At 39.9% G+C, this 20,364-nt stretch overlaps 1 protein-coding gene across 4 annotated transcripts in view; it reads right to left on the reverse strand.

Moving 5' to 3' along the window:
• The window catches only part of TMEM45A (transmembrane protein 45A), a 93,445-nt gene that overhangs the window by 32,770 nt on the left and 40,311 nt on the right, over positions 1 to 20,364 (reverse strand). The window contains exon 1 of one of the 4 annotated variants that reach the window (XM_069065352.1): positions 2,968 to 3,217. The exons of the other annotated variants lie outside the window; for them this stretch is intronic. The gene's annotated coding sequence lies outside the window, so the exon portion shown is untranslated. Of the gene's footprint in view, positions 1 to 2,967; positions 3,218 to 20,364 lie in introns of those variants that run through there. 4 annotated transcript variants of the gene reach the window in all.

The raw sequence follows: 20,364 nt of genomic DNA on the forward strand, positions 1-20,364 counted from the left end.
TCCAAAAGAACCCTCCCCTGACCTAACCTGCCCTACTTCATCTCTTGCTCCCCAGATGCACCCCATTCCCTGTATATACTGAGTTTCCTCATGGAAACCATCAATGGGCACTGATCTGAAAGGGGAACAATTAGGCCCTACACAAAGATATCAAGGAATTCCTGATCTGCTGCTAGGGAAAACAGCTGTTACACAGATCAATGAGATGACCAGAGACCCTGCATAGCAAGGGCTTCTTCACCCAACAGCTTACAGTCTTGGCTCTTATAAAAGAGTTTCTAAGGGCCATAGGTGGTGGAGAATATACTATAGACCCTGCCTCCATCCTAGGAATGGAACTGAGACAAAGCCTCTTTAGAATGTAAAGCTAAAGGTAATTCCTGTAGGTCAGCCAGGTGGTGCAATGGAAAGAGTGCTGGGCCTGGAGTCAAGAAGAACTACGGTCAACTTTGACCTCAGATGATCACTATCTGTGCCACCCTGTGCTAATCATTTCACCTCTGTCTGCTTTAGTCTCTAAATCTGTGAGCTGAGGAAAATAATAGCACCTACCTACCAGGGTAGCAGAGATAAAATGCAAGCATATCTGCAAAGAGATTTGCAAACCTTAGAGCACTATATAAATACTAGCTAACATCATCATCATTATAAGTTGTTTGTTTTGTTTTGCTTTTTATTTTGGCCACAAGTACAGTTTAAGCTATTAACATTTGTACAAAATTTAAGTTTCTAAAACCCCTTCTCAAACACTATCCATGTGGTCCTAAGCAAATCCCTTCACCGCTCTGTGATTCAGTTTCTCATCTGTAAAATGAGAAGGTTGGACTGGTCAGTGGTGTCAAACTCAAAGTCACTTAGTGACTTAGAAAGTCACACATTGGGGTGGCTAAGTGGCGCACTGAATAGAGCACTGGCCCTGGAGTTAGGAGGACCTAGGTTCAGATCCGGACTCAGACACTTAACACACACACACAAAAAAAACTAGCCATGTGACCTTGGGCAAGTCATTTAACCCCAATTGCCCTCCAAAAAGGAAAAAAAAGTCATACATTTAAATTCTGTTGTGTTGCATTTTTATTTGTCTTGTTAAATATTCCCCAAATACTTTTCAATTTGGTTCTGGCAACACTGGAGAATTTTCCCAGCTCTGGAGAAACATTATATCTCCAGCATGAGGGACACAATACACCCATAGAAAGGCACATGAAAGATGGACAGAACGTTGTGTGAGAGGAATGAAAGAAGGCCAGCTGGGAAAAGTGGAAAGGAAGCAGATAACAGAGAGTGGAGTGAGTTTTGGTTTTGTTTTTGTTTTTCTGAAAAGGGTCTCATTTCCAAGCTATATTAAGAACTGATTCTGGGGCAGCTAAGTGGCAAAGTGAATAGAGCACTGGCCCTGGAGTCAGGAGGACCTGAGTTCAAATCTGGCCTCAGACACTTGACAAACTTACTAGGTGTGTGACCTTGGGCAAGTCACTTAACTCCAATTGCCCTGCCTTCCCCTCTACAAAAAGACAAAAAAGAAAAAGGAACTGATTCAAAATTATAAGATTATAAGAATAAGAACCATTGACCAAATGATTGATACTCAAAAGATATGAACTTTCCAGACAGATATGTATATACATATATACACACAGATGTCTGTATAGGTATACACCTGGGGGCGGGGGTAGAGGCTAAAACACCAGCAATTAAGGGGAAATGAGTAGAATATATCTTGTACCCTGACTTTAACCAAGTAATTAACAATACCAGCAAAAAGTGTCATACACACAGTAAATAAGGTTGGTTTTTTTTAAAGCATTTAAAAAAAAACTAGAACCATATAGCAAATACTATGTTAAAGCCAATATACTAGGGGTAGGGTTAATGATCAGTTAATAATGAGAGTTAGAGACATAAAATCATTTGCAATTTCTTGGGAATTTTTGTTTTAGCTTTCACACTCATTTTTTTCTTAAGTTCTCTTTCATATAGCTTATCTAATGGAATTTAACTTATAATCTATATTAATTTAACAAGATCTTAAAGGAAACCATAAATTCTAACTCAAGTAAGAGATTTGGTTTTTACCTCTTACTAGTAAATGCATGGATAATGCTTGATTTCGAATATTTCCCCTCTGCATAACCACAAATCATTTAGTCCATCCCCCTGCTTCAATGGAAAGGAACAAGCATTTAAGTGACTACTATGCACCAGGCACTGTTGAGCATTTTACAAATTATTATCAAGGCAGGGCTGAACTTAAACCATCTCAACATTTCATACCCCATCTCTAGAGAAAAGATTCACAGAATCTCAGAGTCGGAAGGGATCCAAAAATTGACTAGTCTAGTCTCTAATTTAACAGAATTACCACCCCTGCTCTAGACCATCCAAAAATTGCTCTTTTAACCTCTTCAAACTCCACATAAAGACTTCCTGTAGGAGGGAACCCACTACCTTTATAGGCAGTCTACTCTGCTTTTGGATGGCTCTCATTATTCAAAAGTATTCTCTTATATTGAACCAAAATATGCCTCTCCAGAATTTACACCCATTTCTTCCAGGACTACCTTCCTTGGCAATATGTTCAAACCTCTCAACCGAAAGGGCTAATAACATTAGAAGACAAATCCCATTAGGACAATTATTAAGTAATACAAGTTCCTTCTCCCCATCTTCAACCTCCTCTCCCTTCCTCCCAACTTCACTATGAAAAAAAAAAGATCTTTATAACAAGTAGCATTCATTCAAGCAACATTTGCCACAAAAAAAGCACTTTGGACAGTTCCTTGTAATGTACTGTCCTATTTCCAAACCACCCAAAGCCAAAATGAGCCAAGCATATGTAATTTTAAACAAGACTTTATCTTTTTTTTACTTTCACTCCCTTACTTCATTCATCTACCCTCACTGACCCTCAGCATTCTGTCCCTCACCAGTTTTAAAAGATGGCAGGATTCCTTTGTCAAATCTTACCTTCACATTCCCTTCCAAGAAGTGAACTGCAGGGGTGGCCAGGTAGCACAGCGAGTAAGAACACCAGCCCCAGTGTTGGGATAACCTGGGGGTCGAATCTGGGCTCAGACACTTAGCACCCACCCAGAAACACCTGGACGTGTAACTTTGAGCAAGTTACTTAACCCCAATTGCTTATGAAAAAAAAAAATTTTAAAAAAGAAGTGAACTACAACCTGCAGCTTCACTTCTTCCAAAAGCTCAAAACAGCTCCAGTGATAAGGAGTGAAAAGAAAAGACAACCGGCCCTAACTCTGGTTCCTCATTGGCTGAACTGAAGTCCTACCTTTCAATCAGGAAATTAAACAAGTAAGTCTTCAGAATGTTTCCCAATGCTATGTGTGGTTTTATGTCTAAAGAGCACAGACCTTGAAACATGCTCTATTAATGTCTACATTATCTGTTCCAAAAATCTCTCTAAATCACACTCACCCTCCTAACCATACCCTGCCCTGGAAGGCTCTAAGAAACAATCATTAATCCTGAAAATTAAGCAGAGAATGTAGACTGACTTGGAAAGCATCTCTGCCTTGAGCAATCAAAAGGGAGACTGAGATGAAAAGATTGATTACATCAATGAGCAATGGCAATAAAATAAATATAAATAATATATAAATATGATAAAATAAAACAAAGCATAAATAAGTAGATTTTCTTAAAATATGATTTTTTTTATTTTTTTAAAGCAATCGGGGTTAAGTAACTTGCTCAAGGTTACACGGCCAGTTATTTCTGGGTGTGGTGCTGAGTATCTGAGCCCGGATTTGATCGAGGTCATCCCGACACTAGAGCCGGTACTCTTACTCGCTGAGCCACCTGGCCACCCCTAAGCAATTGGGGTTAAGTAACTTGCTCAAGGTTACACGGCCAGGTGTTTCTGGGTAGGTGCTAAGTGTCTGAGCCCGGGATTCAATCTCCAGGTCATTCCAACACTGGAGCCAGGGCTCTTACTCGCTGTGCTACCTGGCCGCCCCAAAATATGATTTTTTAAAATTCCTCTTTCCTAGGAGGGAATCAAGCCTCCCATAAAGGGCTAAACTATCCTGGTCTGCTGGACAGATAAAGTATTCTGGACCTGGGAAGTTAGGCAGTTGTTTCAGTCATGTCTGACTCTGCATGACCCCACTTGGAGTTTTCTTGGTAAAAATATATTAGAATGGTTTGCCATTTCCTTCTCCAGCTCATTTTATAGATGAGGAAACTGAGGGAAATAGGGTTAAGTGACTTGTCCAGGGTCACACAGCTAAGTGTCTAAGGTAAAATTTGAACTCAAGTCTTCCAGGCTCCGAGCCCAAAGCTCTATTCACTATGCCACCTAGCTGCCCTGACATATACACATATAGCACAAGATTTAAGTAAGTTTCACGAGACATAAACAGATAGCATTGTATCAACCAATCAGACTCATCAACCCCAAGATGTTAGTTGCTATGAGTACTGATGACATATACTACACAGAAAAAAAAAATCAAGGTTTCTGGGGATACTCAAGATTGAATAGAACCTGGCCTCCAAAAGCTTACAGTCTAAGTTAAAAGACTGACCAAATAAAAGGAAGCAATAAATGCAGGAGGAAATGAGAAAACAAGTACATTAATGCACTATTGGCAGAATTGTGAACTGATCCAGCCAGTCAAGAAAACAATTTGGAACTATGAACAAAAAAACTATTTAACTGTGTATACTTACTGACCCATACTAGGTCTATACTCCCAAGGAGATCAAAGAAAGAGGGAAAGGATCTATATGTGCAAAAGTATTTATAGCAGCTCTTTTTGGGGTGGAAGCTGAAGGATTGCCCATCAATTGGGGAATTGTTAAACATATTACAATATATGAAAGTGATGCTATTGTTCTGTAAGAAATGACGGAGGGGATAATGACTTGTATGAACTAATATGGAATGTAGAGAGCAGAACCAGGAGAACAACTACAACATTACAAATATTAATAATAACAACAATGTTATCAATACAAACAACTTAATGAAATGTGGTACTGTTGTGTTTGTGGATGTAGGACTGGGTGGTTATTATCCATTCACCAGGCAAAGATAATAATCTGATATTGCTGAAAGACCATATAATGATGCAATTTCCTTGTTGTAAAGAAAGTTGTAAAGAAAAGCACTGATTCATGTACTATCATAGGATTATAGATTTAAGGATCAGACCTTGGAGATCTAATCTAGCCTCATTCTTTTACCATTGAGGAAACTGAGACCCAGTGTGTTTAAATGACCTGCCCAAAGTCACAAATGTAGAAAGTTGCAAAGTCCCCTACAATACTAACACTGGCTTTAACACTAACATTAGGGACTTCATTCGAGGCCAAGGAATGATAGTGTCACTCAGATTCTGTATCCCCTCCCCTTTTTTTTAATGTGTAATAGGAGATTAGCCAATAAACCTAGTCTCTACAAGTATGAACAAACTGCCATTGATGCAACTTCTTGTATGGAAGAGACTGGGGAGATTATGTCTGGTTAAGTCGTGAAGTACCCTGGGGAGACTTTGGAGCATGTGTAGCCATCCTGTAGCTGGTTTCTGGTCTGCTAACCATAGAATGGACAACAGCCTCTTAGACTGATTGCAGCTGCAGATCTGGCCATGCCTAGGTCTCTTCCTCTCTCTCTTGGTTATATCTCTTCTCTTGAATAGACTCCTTCACCAACTGGGAGAGATAATACAGTAAGGAGAGAGGCCTTGGACCCTCTCCACCCAAGGCCAACATGGGACCATGGGCCTTAGCTGGTTTTGCTTCAGAGCTAGTCCTTTTGTTTTAAGCAAAAGATATTAGAGGTGACAACCTAGTGAGTTTAAAAAGGTCAGAAGCCAACCAAAATCCAGGAATCTAGGAGTTTAGACCATGCCCAGCTTTGCAGCCTACCCAGTATCAATGCACAGAGGATAAAGGAATGCCTTTTAGACCCAGCCCAGCTGTAGCTGAGATGGGGCTCCTCAAAGAAAGTGAGATAGGAAAGTCTCAACAGTTAGAGATGAGATGCATGTGTGAAGTGTAACATCATATTACAATGACTAGTTCATTTTATGTATAGGAAACAATATAATGGTCCCTAGGGTCCACTTTGTTTCCTTCTATTCATCTTTAGAGAGTTTATTTTAAATGAAAAGTTTCAAGTTCAGTCACAATCACTCCAAAGTCCCAGTCAGAAAAAACTCTTAACATTTAGGCAGAAGTTTAGTTCTCTGCCTAAAGTTTCTATCTTCTAGGTTGTCACTGGCCTCTGAGGTTGAGTCAAATTCAATTTTCTAGAAACATTTAGGTAATAAAACAGCAGATTACATTATAGTGTCTGTGGATAGATAGATGGACAAAAGGGTAAATCAGGGAGAGAATTGACCTTTTCTTGTGATTTCCCTCAACCTAGCTCTTCTTCATCTCATCTTGCATCTTCTTTATCTTGGCCCACAGGGCCAATGAGTTTCCTGATATCCCCCTTCACTGCCACATCTCAGTCCACCCTTTGTCCCAACCTTTCTAATCCAAAGGCTCATAATCTCCTGTTCCCCAAATCTAAGATGGCTTCTCCCTTTTATACAAAGTCCTTAGGGCATGATCCAGTCTCTCAGACAATGACTCCAGTTGACTTAAAAGATATACAGGCCCTACTCAGTTCTGATTACCTAATTTAATTACAAAACAAAGCATACCTTGTTGAGACATCTGGGTCAAATGGGGTGGTCCTAATATCACCCTTGCCCTCTCCTCTCAGTTTTAATGTTTGTTGCACTCAGCAAATCTACTGGAGTTTGCATAGCTTAGCTCTTTATTGATTTCACAAGATTTGGCATTAACTAATTTGAAAAAAAAAATCTTTGAAATATAGTTTATTATCAAATTTAGTACCATTTTTCTCTCTCCATAAGATTTAAACTTCAAACTTCCCATTAAGTAGAAAACTCTGCTCTTCAGTTCTGATCCCTAGATTGGTTTCTCTCATCCTGAACTGGAAAGAAACATAATCCATGGTCTTTGTCTACCAAGGCTTCCCTTTGAAGGCAACCAAGATGTGCCTTGCTGGAATAATCATTGCATTCATAGAATGACTATATTGGTAGGCAATGCAAAATAGCCAGATTAATTCCCTAACAACAATTATGTAATTATGTAAGCAGAATTAACAAATTACATAACACATGTGGGTGCTAATACAAACCAAATAAATATACAATAAATAAGAAAAACAATAAAGAAGGAGTATGGAGCAACATGAGTTTCCCCAATTTTGCCTGGGACATCAGAAAGTTAAGCCACTCTCCCATCAGATGCCCTTAATTTTTTGTAACCTGCTAACCTAGCCTATACCAGTGCTAGATTATGGCACTAGCAGATCCTCCAGTGAATTATAGTCCTGACTTCTTAAATCTGGGCTTAAATGGAGGACTGTACTTGGTTCTTGAGGTACAATATGCAAAGTCTTCTTCTTCATTTGAAATATCTGCTTCTGAACCTGTTTGGGTCAGGTGGATTTTGTATGACTCCCAAGGGTTCGCACTGGGTTAGAGCCCTCCAAGAAGAATATCCATCATCTTAACTTCCCCCTTATGGAGTTCATAACTAACTTAACTATTAACAGTAAGATACTGTGGTGTACCATCTTTACAGGATCACCCATGCACTAAAAATGTTTGTCCGCTTGCTAAACTTCTGTCTCAGCTATTCTTTCTATGCCCCCGGTGCCAGGAAATCTCCCAAATCAGATTTCTCTGAATCTACAGCATAAGTTGAAAGCAGAAAACCTGGAAAAGTTCTTCACAGCAAGCTTCTCTGATAAAGGCCTCATTTCTCAAATATACAGAGAATTGAGTCAAATTTATAAAAATACAAGTCATTCCCCTATTGATATAGTCAAAGGATAGGGACAGGCAGTTTTTCAGACAAAGAAATCAAAGCCATCTACAGTCATATGAAAAAAATGTTCTAAATCAGTACTGGATTAGAAAAATGCAAATTAAAACAACTGAGATACCACATCACACCTATCAGATTGGCTAACATGACAAAGCAGGAAAATCACAAATATTGGAGGAGATGTGGGAAAACTAAACCACTAACACACTGTTGATGGAGCTTTAAACTGATCCAACCATTATGGAGAACAATTTGGAACTATGTCCAAAGAACTATAAAACCATGCATACCCTTTGATTCAGCAATACCACTGCTAGGTCTGTACCACAAGAAGATAAAAAGAGAGACAGAGATAAAAGAACCTATTTGTACAAAAATATTTATAGCAGCTCTTTTTGTAGTGGCTAAGAACTGAACACTGAGGAATGGCTAAACAAGCTGCAGTATATGATTGTAATGGAATATTATTTTATTATAAGAAATGACAAGGAGATGACTTCAGAAAAACATGGAAAGATTTACACAAACTGATACAAAGTGAAGTAAGCAGAACCAGGAAAACACTGTACACAGTTAACAACAATATTATATGATAAGGAATTGTAATGGACAGCTAGGTGGTGCAGTGAATAGAGCACCAGCCCTGGAACCAGGAGAACCTGAGTTCAAATCCAGCCTCAGATATTTGACATACTTACTAGCTGTGTGACCTTGGGCAAGTCACTTAACCCCAATTTTCTTGCCTTCCCCCCTCAAAAAAAAAAAAGAATTGTGAATATCTTAGCTATTCTCAGTAATCCAGTGATGCAAGATAATCCCAAAGTATTCATAATAAAAAATGCTATCTGCCTCCAGAGAACTGATGTTATCTGAATACAGACTGAATCATACTATTTTTTCATTTTCTTTCTTTTTATTTTGTTTTAATCTTCTTGCACAAAATGACTAATATGGAAATGTTTTACACAATTGCACATGTATACCCTATATCAGATTGCCTCAGGGAGAGAGGAGAGGAGGAAGAGATAGAATTTGGAACTCAAAACTTTTTTTTTTAATGTTTAAAATTATTTTTACGTGTAATTGGGGAGAAAAAATAAAATATTATTTTTAAAAAGAAGTTGAAATTCCAGGACTCTTACTCTATTCAAGGTGACAATTTGACTCTCTCTTCCTGTATGCTTCTGCCCAAGCTTAATGGATCATCTCATCTATTTTTAGCATGATGTTTACAGGATTCCAACAATATCCTAAATAGAATTAATCCCAACCAAAGCTAACACTCCATTTACCCATACTTGGATCTGAGCATACAGGGGCCAGAATGTTCATTTCCTTGTTGACACCAGCAATATCTTCAGGTTATTCTAAAAGTTAATTCAATGTATCCCCAGGTATGGATAGATTTTGCCATTCAGTCCTCCAAGGACTGAACCTTCAAGTGGCTATATGTACTTTCTCCAAATGTTTCAAATTATATGAGTCCAGGGTTTGATTTTCTTATACCCTACCACAGGGAGAGGGAGAGGGAATAAGCCTGTGATTTCATTTAGGAAATTCTCAGATGAACAAATCCCTACTACTAATGCAGAACAGAACTTTCACTCCAACTGAGAGTCTTTTTTTTGGAGGGGGGAAGGCAAGGCAATTGGGGTTACATGACTTCCCCAAGGTCACATAGTTAGTAAATGTGTCCAGTATTAGAGGTCATATTTGAACTCAAATCCTCCTGACTCTAGGGCCCATGCTCTATTCACTATGCCACCTAGCTATCCTCCAACTGAGAGTCTTAAAGAGTTTCCTAGAGCATTATGAGGTTAAGGGATATGTCCAGAGCCATACAAAGCTGGTACATGTCCAAAAGATAGAATCAGAATTCAAGTCCTCCTGGCTCTGAGGCTGGATCTCTAGCCACTGTCACACTAACATTTTATCAATAACTGATATTTATATAGTCCTCTGAGGTTTGTGAGATGCTTTATATACACTATCCCATCTGGCCCTCATAATAATCCTTTTAGCTAGGTACTTATAGATAGCATTATTCCCAGTTGAGGAAACTAAGGTTGGGGGTGGTTAAGCAACTTGTCTAGAGTCAGTAAGGCTCTAGTAAGGCTCAGAGGCAAGATCTGAACCCAGATCTTCCTAATCCTAAGTCCTTCACTCTACCCATTGCAAGACAAAATGATGGGAATGTATGCAAGCTTAGAGAATTCCTGAACATCTATGGTCACACTGATCACTGAACCAAAGATACCAGTATGCAGAACCCAGCAAAGGAAGGCAAAAAGGGTTTTCCTACTAAGCTTATCTTTGGCCTTGCATTCATCAGTGTGTTTACGCAGTTTTGGCCATGGCAAGGACTCTCTGTGACATTTAAAAAATTCAATAGACATAATTTGTGGGTAATTAATCATTTAATTAATAATGGTAGCATATTACCAATAAAATGAGTTAGCAACACTCTTGAATGCCAAAGATGAATCATGGGAGATGGGCTCACAGTTTACATGCCCTTAGAAGAGTGGGTGTTCCTAAGGGTGGCAGCAACTCTGACTAGTTAACAATTAATGAGAGAATGAATATTACAAGAGGTGGAACTATTCTAAGGAAGGATTGGGGGAATGTAACTTTGATGATATAATTTACTTCTAAATTGCCCAGTCTTGGGCAATCTAATCAAAGAATTCATCCTCACTCATACTTATGTAGAACACTATGGGATTCCCCATCTTAGATTAAATTCCATGTAAGGTTGAGTGGGATCTGAACAAGATTAAGGAGAAAATTAATTCAATCTCAGTATCAGCAAAGTCCTTCAGAGACTGAGCAACCTACAGGCTTCTGAAAAAATCCTGGTCCTAACCAATACTTGTTTATTAACATGAGACAGAAATAGCCATTTCTTTCATCTGCAAGACCTAATAAGGATGAGGATACTTCTTTCACCAGTCAGATCTTTTATTCAGTCATCCCCAACAAACCATGGCAGGGAAAGACCTAGGATTGGCTGGTGTGCCAGTAACAGGATATCCAAACATTCCGCAAGTTCCATCCAACATACTTCAGGGGAGCTCCCCCGGTGTTCTAACTGAAGCCAACCATAACAGGGTGGGTCACGTACTGGCCCTGAGTCTAATAAAGAAAGCTTTTATTTAAACACTTGCCAGATTCCACACCACCCTTCTGAAATGCTAGTCAGTCCCCTTGGGACTTCAGGGAATGCACTAGAAGTATGAGTGTAATGGACTGATGAGAACAAGTAAGGACAGTGGAACTATGTCCTAACTCCCAGACAGGAACGTGTATTTGCACATAGCTGTATAACTGTCCCACTGTTCCCTGTGCTAGTTGGACCACATCTGAATTATGGAATTTGCTTCTTCTATTAACAGTATGTTCATTTTAAGAAGAGTCATTGAGAAAACATTATTCCCGAACATCTAGGGTCACACTGATCACTGAACCAAAGATACCCAGAACCTAGCAAAGGAAGGTAAAAAGGGTTTTTTATACTATATACTAAGAGCAGGATGATCAAGGTGGAAAAAGGCTCAAAATCATAGCAAACAGAACTTTTGTTTAAAGGGGCTGGGGATGTTTAACCTGAAGAAGAAACGACTTAGGGAAAATGTCATGAATGAATGAAAAAACATTTGTTAAGCACAATGTATCAAGAACTGGGTTCAATGCTGATTGTAATCTTCAAGAATTTTTCGAGCTGTCTGATTGGACTTATTTCTTCCCCCAGCCAGGAGAAGTAGAATCAATGAAGTTAAAGAGAAACAGATTTCAGTTCAATATAACAAAAAGGTCTGACAATAAGAGCTATCTATTCTGCAAAGGGCTTCCCCAGACTGACAATGGGGTCCATAATACATAAACAAACTGAAAGAAATTATTATACTATTATATTAGTTTTGGATGTAATGTTAATTATAATATAATATTATAATATAAATAACTAGAAAGAGAATAGGCTGCCTTATGAAATAGTGTGTTCCTTGAAGCTAAAAGTGTGTGAGCAAAGAACCCCATACTGGCATGATGTTTTCTGGGTAGTGAATTCTCAACTTGAGCAAAATGAGGACTAGAACCTTCAAAGGCCATTCCAACTCTTGTGGCTTGCCATTCTGTGATTGCTGCCCCTACGCCTCAAAGAACAGTGAAAATGAAAAGTCATTATTAAAAGACAATATGGTTGGTTTATTGTTCTTTGTACTGGAAGAGAACCAAATGACACCACTATGTCACAAGCTCAGAAGGTTGTGCTGCAGGTCGGGCACATAATAGTCCATCTGAACATTTAGAGAAGAGATGTCTCTAAATTGGTGCATCTCACATGTCTATGATTCTGCTTCATTCATAGAGTACAGCGCCTTCTTTGACGCAGGCACACCTTGTTGGGCAGTCCTGTGCCATGTCTCCCATACCTCACAATGAATTCCAACATGTGATATGCAGAGAAAGCAAAAGGGGCAACTCCACCCACTTTGCCCTGCTGCTTCAGTTGAGACCTATGGGCTGATGTGGGCAGTGATCACTATGGATCCCATATTTTCTTTTCCATTCTCATTGCTGCCATCCCAGCACAAGCCTTCTTACCTCTCCTCCATACCTCTGTAATAGCTTTCTCCCCCAGTCCATTATAGTTTTCCTGAAATTTAAAGGGAACTTCATAGAAGAATTAGTTTACCTAAAAGCAAAAGGCCTTTACTAAATGCACTTTAATTCACACGAGTAAAAACCTGAGATTTAAGGGAAGAGATGGGGGATAGTCAGCCGTGAGCATACAGAGAGGAGGAAGCAGAACCAAGGGAAGAATACAACTAGGGTAGCATCCCTCCCTACACACACACACACACACACACACACACACACACACACACACACACATCTAAGGCAGCACCTGTCATTTCCAAAGGAGAGTGGAGAAGCACAGGGCAGGGATAGAACCAGGGATACCATTGGGGCTTTGAGTGAAATGATGTGCAGGCCAAGGCAAGATGAGAACACACATAGTGCATCTTTAAGAAGTCATTCTCTGGAGTTGGCATTTCCAAGTAACTAAGCTTCCACACAATCTTTGAACAGTAAACGGAATGACAGTGTCTTAAGTGTCACTCTAGGCATTAGAACAGCTCAGCAAAGAAGATTAGGAGGGCCCAGGAACTTGGATGGGGAAAAAAAATCATATCTTTATTTTCATTAACCTTATTTGGCATTTCCTTCAATAACATTATTCTGCAAAGGGCTTCTTCATACTGACAACAGGATTCATAATACATAAACAAACTGAAAGAAATTATTATGCTATTATATTAATTTTTGAAATAACAATTATAATATAAATAACTAGGTGTTGTTTTGTGATCCACCCTTTTCCTTTTATTTCTGTTATAATCCAAGTCCTGAACAGTCTCTGAGGGGCCTGGCTGAGTGAGATCACTAGCCCCCAAGGCACATGTTAGTTAACTTGGTTGGCAGGACCCCACCCAACTGGGAAACCTAATTTCTGTTTACAAAGATATCCAGTCTGTGTGAGTCTTGATCCTTCCCTTGATCCCCTCCATTAGGGTGTGGGGTAACCCAGCTCAAGAAGGAGAAAATTAGCCATACAAGTCCAGATAGAAAGAGCTTTCCCTGCCCAGATGCCTTGAAGCTGCTGAATCTCTTGATCAAGCCACATTCTCAACAGGAAGAGCTGAAGACTTTTAGCCCACCTCCTCATTAAATGTCCACCGATCAGGGTTGAATTTCACTTGTCAGGGGAGTTCCCTTTCAGAAGGGATTTAAGGCCTTCCAAAGTCTCCCTTGGCATCCATCAATTTCTTGATTATTGGCTAGCCTAATGAATAAATAACTAATTAATTACTTGGAAACTATGTCTCTTAGGGAGATTTTTATTCATCACAAAAGGTTAAGGAATCCTAATGTAGAAGCACCCCACCTTTGATATCGCAGAAAGAGGTACCAATTACTGAAGTTTTATGGGGCATTGAAGGTTCTAAGCATAAAAGATTATAGAAAGGAGAGTGAGCTGGGGTGCCAGGAAGGAAAAAATGGAAGAGATAGCCTGTCACAAGCAAAGCTATTGCTGGATCACCTCATCTCCTAACATACCTGTCTACCTCCAGGTATTCCTCTCACCCCATCTTATTCATCCTACACATTACCACTTGGGGAAATATGCAACTGGCAGTCGATCTATGATTCCATTAGTACAAGGAAATCCAAGATTAGGAAACTCCCTCCCTCTCAAGGCAGAACAGTACCTGATCTATACCTTCAAGTATTAGAGTTGCCTAAAACATTGAAAAGTTAATGACTTTCCCAGAGTCACAAAGTCAGTATTAATCCTGAGATTAAGCTTTGTTAAGCACAGTCAATTACTTCCTGCCTCTTAAACAGTCTTCCTCTCCCTTCCCTCTCTCTTCCTTTCTGTCTCTCTTCTTCTCCCTTTTTCTCCCCCCCCACCGTCTCACTCTCTCCTTCCTCCCCCTTTCCCCTTCCTTTTCTCTCTTCCTTTCTCTCTTTTCCTCTCTCCCTTTGTCTCTCTTTCTAACCCTCCCTCTCTTTCCCTTTTCTCCTCCTCCCTCATTTCCTCCCCACTGTTTCTTTATTTTCTTTAATCAATAAAAATGCATCTTTTTTCTTTCCCACTTCCCCTGCCCAATCAAAAAAGAAAAATGAAATGTTACAAGTATGGATGGTTAAGTAAAACAAATTGTTGCATTGGTCATTTACAAATACATACATGCATACACATATGTATATGCATGTGTGTATGTATGTGTATATATATATATATATGTTCTCTGAGTCCTTCACATCTCTATCACAAGGAGGGGACCATGTTTCATAATAAACCCTCTAGAACTGTGGTTGATGGTTGTGTTAATCAGAGTTGCTAAACTTTTCGAAGTTGCTTCTTTTACAAGATTGCTGTAATGATATAAATTGTTCTACTGGTTCTGTTCACTCCACTCTGCAGCAGTTCATACAAATTTTCCCAGGCTTCCCTAAAATAGTAGTGCTCAAAGTGTGGGCCAGGAACCCCTGGGGATTCTCAAAATCTTTTCAGGGAGGTCTACAGGGTCCAAAACATTTTCATAATAATATTAACACATACATTTCTGATATGGCAAATATCAATAGACACAATACATTAAAACAAAAGCCCTTGGGTGAGGGAGGTCCTTGATCATTCTTAAGAGTATAAAAAGGTCATGAGACCCAAAAGCTTGAGAATCACTGCTCTAAAAATATCCCTTTCATCAATTCTGAAAGCACACTTGTATCCCATCACATTCATATACCATCATGTTATTCAATCATTCCCTAATTGATTGGCAGCCCTACAGTTTTCAATTCTTTGCCACCACAAAAAGATCTGCTGTAACTTGACTAATGTTTAATGTGAAGGTATTTGTAGAATCTATATCAGACTGCACACTGCCATGGGGCGGGGCGGGGGGAGGAAGAGGCAGGGAGGACAGAAGGGAGAGAAGATTTGGAACTCAAGGGATTGTGGAACTGAATGTTATAAACTAAAAGTAAATAAATAATTTTTTTTAAAAAGAGATCTGCTATAAATATTTTTGTACATCATTAGAGTTTGTTTTGCTTAGCATTAATCTGTCCTTCAACCTACCTTCCCTCTTATTCGCCTCTTCATCCTTCCCTATTCAACAGTTTCCTTATTGAATGAAATGTATTTCTGAATCCAGTTGTATGTATTCTTCCTTCCTTTGTTCAAGTGAAATAAAAACGGGACTCGAGTGTTTGCTGCTCTCCCCAAATCTTCCTCTTTGTTTGTATAGAATCCTACTAATTCACTACAATTATGTGAGATAATTTTCTCTATTCTTCCTCACCCTTTCTCCCTTCCCGCCAGTGTTCTCTCCTTCCCCCCCCTTTATTTCCTTCTTTTAAGATCATCAAAACTACTCCCAGGGCCTCAGTCTAATTAGACTCCCTCTATCACCCCTGATGATGATAGGGTTCTGAGAGAACACATGTATCATCTCCCCATATTAGAATGTAAACAGTTCATCCTTATTTAGTCCCCTATGATTGTTTCCTCATGTTAACCTTTTTATGTTTCTCATGATTCTTGTGTTTGTAATTCAAATTTTCTATGAAGCTCTGGTCTTTTCATCAGGAATGCTTAGAAGTCCTCTATTTCATTCAAAACCCATTTTTCCTGGTAGAATTATATTCAGCTTTTCTGGATATGTTATTCTTGACTGCAAACCCACATCCTTTACCTTCTGAAATACTGTGTTCCCAGCTCTCAGCTCCTTTATATAGGGGTGGCTGCTAAATCATGAATGACCCTAACTACGGCTCCTTGGTATTAAATTCTTCCTTCCTGGCTGTTGGCAGTATTTGTATTTGACCTGGAAGCTCTGGGCCCCCAGTCTGATCTCTCTCTGAGATCCTTTGAGGATTTGCTTGGGATGTTTTGGACTCATTCTCTTCTTCTAGTTTTGGGTCTTAAGCTTCCTTGTCACCATGACAGTTTTTATGGTAGGATGTTTTTTTGTTGTTTCCTCATTCTTCCAGACTACTTCATGACTTTGGACTGGATATTACAGCACAGTCTTTGCACTTCTGAAGGGAATTTCTGGGCAAAGTTTTCATCCTCTTGGATCTTGCTGCTACTTCATTGTAATATTGTATTGCGTTATTACAAGATCTCTGGGATAGGTCAGACTTGGGGCCTGAAAGCTTTCAGTGATCCAAAAGTGGTATTATCCCGGGTAAAAATCTGATCACTACCCTTCTACTCAGAGTTCTGCAAGTTCCTGACCTGGGTTTGGCTCTGAGCAATACACCTGTGTGCTTGCCCCTGGTTATGGTTTCAGAAGACTACTGATAAACTCAGTCACTGTCAATAAGTTAGAAAGCTCTGCTTTAGAGTGACAGAATGTCAGGTTTGGAGTCAGGTTCTCTTCTGCTCTGGAGTCCCTGCTCCTGTTATTTCACTGCATACTTTAGATTGTACTGGAAGAGGCTGGAATTGAATCTCCACCTTGCTCCTGGAATCAGAGTCACATAGCTGCTACTACTACTACGACTACTCCCACCACCACTACTACTCACTACTGAACTTGCTCTTTACTCAGTACACAGCTTCAAGAACACATTTGTTCTTTGTCTTGGAAAACCATCTTTAGCACAGGTCTCCTCTTCTTCCTGGCTTTATGCACTGTTCCTCCCTATGTTGGATTGCTCTGTCTTATGGTTGTTCCTAGCTAAGTCCCATCCTCATTTTCAGAGATCTCTCTGTCTCCCTTTGTTGAACTAGGCTGGAAAATGGGAAAAAATCACTACGATTTTTTTTCTTGGATTTTCTGAGGACTTAGTCTGATCAGTTTCTTAGATCATGTGGAGGAGTTATTGGATTTGATCTGGGTCATACTTCCTTTTTTTTTGTTTGTTTGCTTTTTGGAGGGGGGAGGGCAGGGCAGTTGGGGTTAAGTGACTTGCTCGAGGTCACACAGCTAGTAAGTGTTAAGTGTCTGAGGACAGATTTTAACTCAGGCCATCCTGACTCCAGGGCCAATGCTCTATTCACTGCATCACCTAGCTTCCCCTGGGTCATACTTCTTCCTGAAACTTCCCTGGAAATGGCTCCCCAATGTCTATATAGATAATGGAACAGCAGAATTGGAGGGGATATCCGTGGTCACCAAACTCAAAAAGAGAAGATGTATATGAAATGATGCAAAGTAAAGCAGAGAGAAATGGGAAAACAATATACAGTGACCACAACAAAGAAGAGTAAAGAATAAAAAGATAAAAATGAATGCTGTGGCTATGATTACCATGAATCTTGGTGCTAGAGAAGAATGGAGAAGATATACCTCCTTCCCTTCTTTGAAAGGTCAGTGAGGGGAGGCTAGGTGGTGTAGTGAATAGAGTACTTGCCCTGGAGTCATGAGGACCTGAGTTCAAATACGGCCCCAGGCACTTGACATACTTACTAGCTGTGTGACGTTGGGCAAGTCACATAACCCCAATTGCCCTGCTCTCCCCCCATCAAAAAAAAAAGGAAAAAGAAAGAAAGGTCAGAGAAAATACTCAATACCCCAAGAAAGCAACAGCTGTGGGGATATGGAACAGTACAAATTCTGTCAGAATCTGCTAATGTGTTAGTTGGCTATATTAAACTACATTTTTTTTTAATTCTTAGGAAGAGGAAGGATATATCTGGGGAAAATTGATATAAAAAACATAAGGTATAAATAAAAAAAATTAGAAGCAAAGATTTAGAGATGCAAGGGACTTTCAAAGTGATTTGGTTCAACCCCATCAGACAGTTGAGAAAACTAAGACTCAGAAAGGTTGGACTTCTGCAAGGTAACAAAGGTAGTAAGGAGGCAGACCCAAGGTTTGAATCCAAGTCCTCTGACTCCAAATTCAGTCCCCTCCTCACTTCTCTACATCTCACGCATCCTTTTCAGGTATATTCATCGGAGCATCTGTCTTCACAATGACTCTAGGCCAAAAGACAAAATGGATTTCATCAGATTCCAAACTGAGAATTTCCAGGGCAGGGGATCCAAGGAGGTTAGAGACAAAGGTCTTCCTTCAGTCTCTGAGGATACCTGTGGTGCTGTTGTCCTTACAGACACCACGCCACTGTTTCCTACTGTGCTATCATTTCTGGACCTATGTTGGACAGGAACAGCAAATAGTTGGATGTGTTAGAGTTTCAGCCAAGAAGGCAAGGATACACCCTTAGCCTCCCTCCTCCCATCAAAAACCACCTACAGAGGTGTAAGGTACATTTTATTATTTAATAAACACATTTGCCTACTTATCTGTATCAATCATCCATCAAAGTTCCATCTTATCCAGTGACTTCTATGTCAACGTGGTATGTTAAAATAGCCATTAGGAAGGTAGGCTTGATTACCACTCCAACTTAGAACCAGAGTGGTCCAAAATAATTCAGCTTTTATCTAGTGTTGGGTGACATTCTAAAAGTACCATGGGCAAAGCGCCCTGATGCTCAGCATCTGGGCATGAGAGGCTTCTTATGTCCCCTCCTGCTACTGGACCAGTCCACCAACTGCAGCTTGTCTTACAAATGCCATATTACTCTCAAGGTAATCCAAACCTGTTGCCCACCCCTCCCCTATCTATACCGTCACCTCTTCTTGACTTCTATGGAAACAGAATGTACAGAGAAGGGCAATAGGAGAGTGAGGGAAGGGGGCTGAAACTAAGCCTTACTCACTAACTGCATATTAAAACTTTCCCCAAGTGTGGTAAATTTATTAGGTGAAACCTGATCCTATATAACCATCTCACACACACACTTTTTCTCTCTCTCTTGAGACTGCTGGTACACATCGATGAGACAGGTTATATAGCTGTGACTGAAGAAGAGATGGAAACCAGCCCTTGCTTGAGTCTCACGAATTGGCATGCTTATAATGACCAACATTTAAGATGCAGCTCAAATACCACCTTCTTCTGCATTAATGAACCCTTTCCTGGTCCTCCCCAAATGCTAGTGTCACCCTCCCAAACTACTTTGTATTATTAACTACTTTTTACATATTTGTATTTGTTCACTTTAAATTTATGCAGTGCTTTTATGGTTTTTATACATACTTGTCTCTTACATTAGAACATAAGTCCATTGTGGGTAGGGGTGGTTTCATTCTTTGTACTGGTATTCCCCAGTACCTAGCACTGTCTGGCAAATGGTACTTGCCATATTTGTTCATTATTCAATTGATTAAAGTGCCATATCAAAGAACCTCACAGACACACAAATCGCTCACGTGATCCATACCTCATTGTAAGGAAGGCAACAGAGATTCAACTGCTATTCACAAGACTAGGAGAAGAAACATACCACATTAAAACTCAACACCCAACTAAACTCTTGATCATCACCACAAGCTATGACTTTGGCCAAAATCCACCATAAGTTAGTCACCAACCATAGAAGACGTGCCTGAGAGCAGCTCCTGCTCTTGGAAAATCTTGCTGGATTATCTGGAAAGACCAGACTATTACAACAGCATCAGTCTTGCAACAACACCAAAGAAACCACTTTTCACCTTCCCACTCACTTCTCTTCCCCTTGAGGGCTGCAATCTCTACCAGCGGCCTCCACCCCAACTTACAGAATCTCATCCAATAGGCACCTAGCAATTACTGTCATAAGACTTGGCCAGTATGGCGCTCAACCAGTCTGTTTCCAGTTGGATCCATGCCTCCAGCTTATCAGCATTTACTGTCCTTTGTACCCAAACTTGTCACTCTCCGTTAGGGGTGGTGAACTTTGCCTGATCCATCCACCCTCACACATACACACACACACACACACACACACACACACACACACACACACACACACACACTTTTTCTCTCTCTCTTGAGTCTACTGGTACACATCGATGAGACAGGTTATATAGCCAGTGACTGAAGAAGAGATGGAAACCAGCCCTTGCTTGA

Source organism: Petaurus breviceps, unplaced genomic scaffold (genome assembly GCF_028583685.1).
Source record: "Petaurus breviceps papuanus isolate PSGF00001 unplaced genomic scaffold, PetGlider_PUasm1.0 90683, whole genome shotgun sequence".
In the NCBI taxonomy this organism is placed as follows: domain Eukaryota; kingdom Metazoa; phylum Chordata; class Mammalia; order Diprotodontia; family Petauridae; genus Petaurus; species Petaurus breviceps.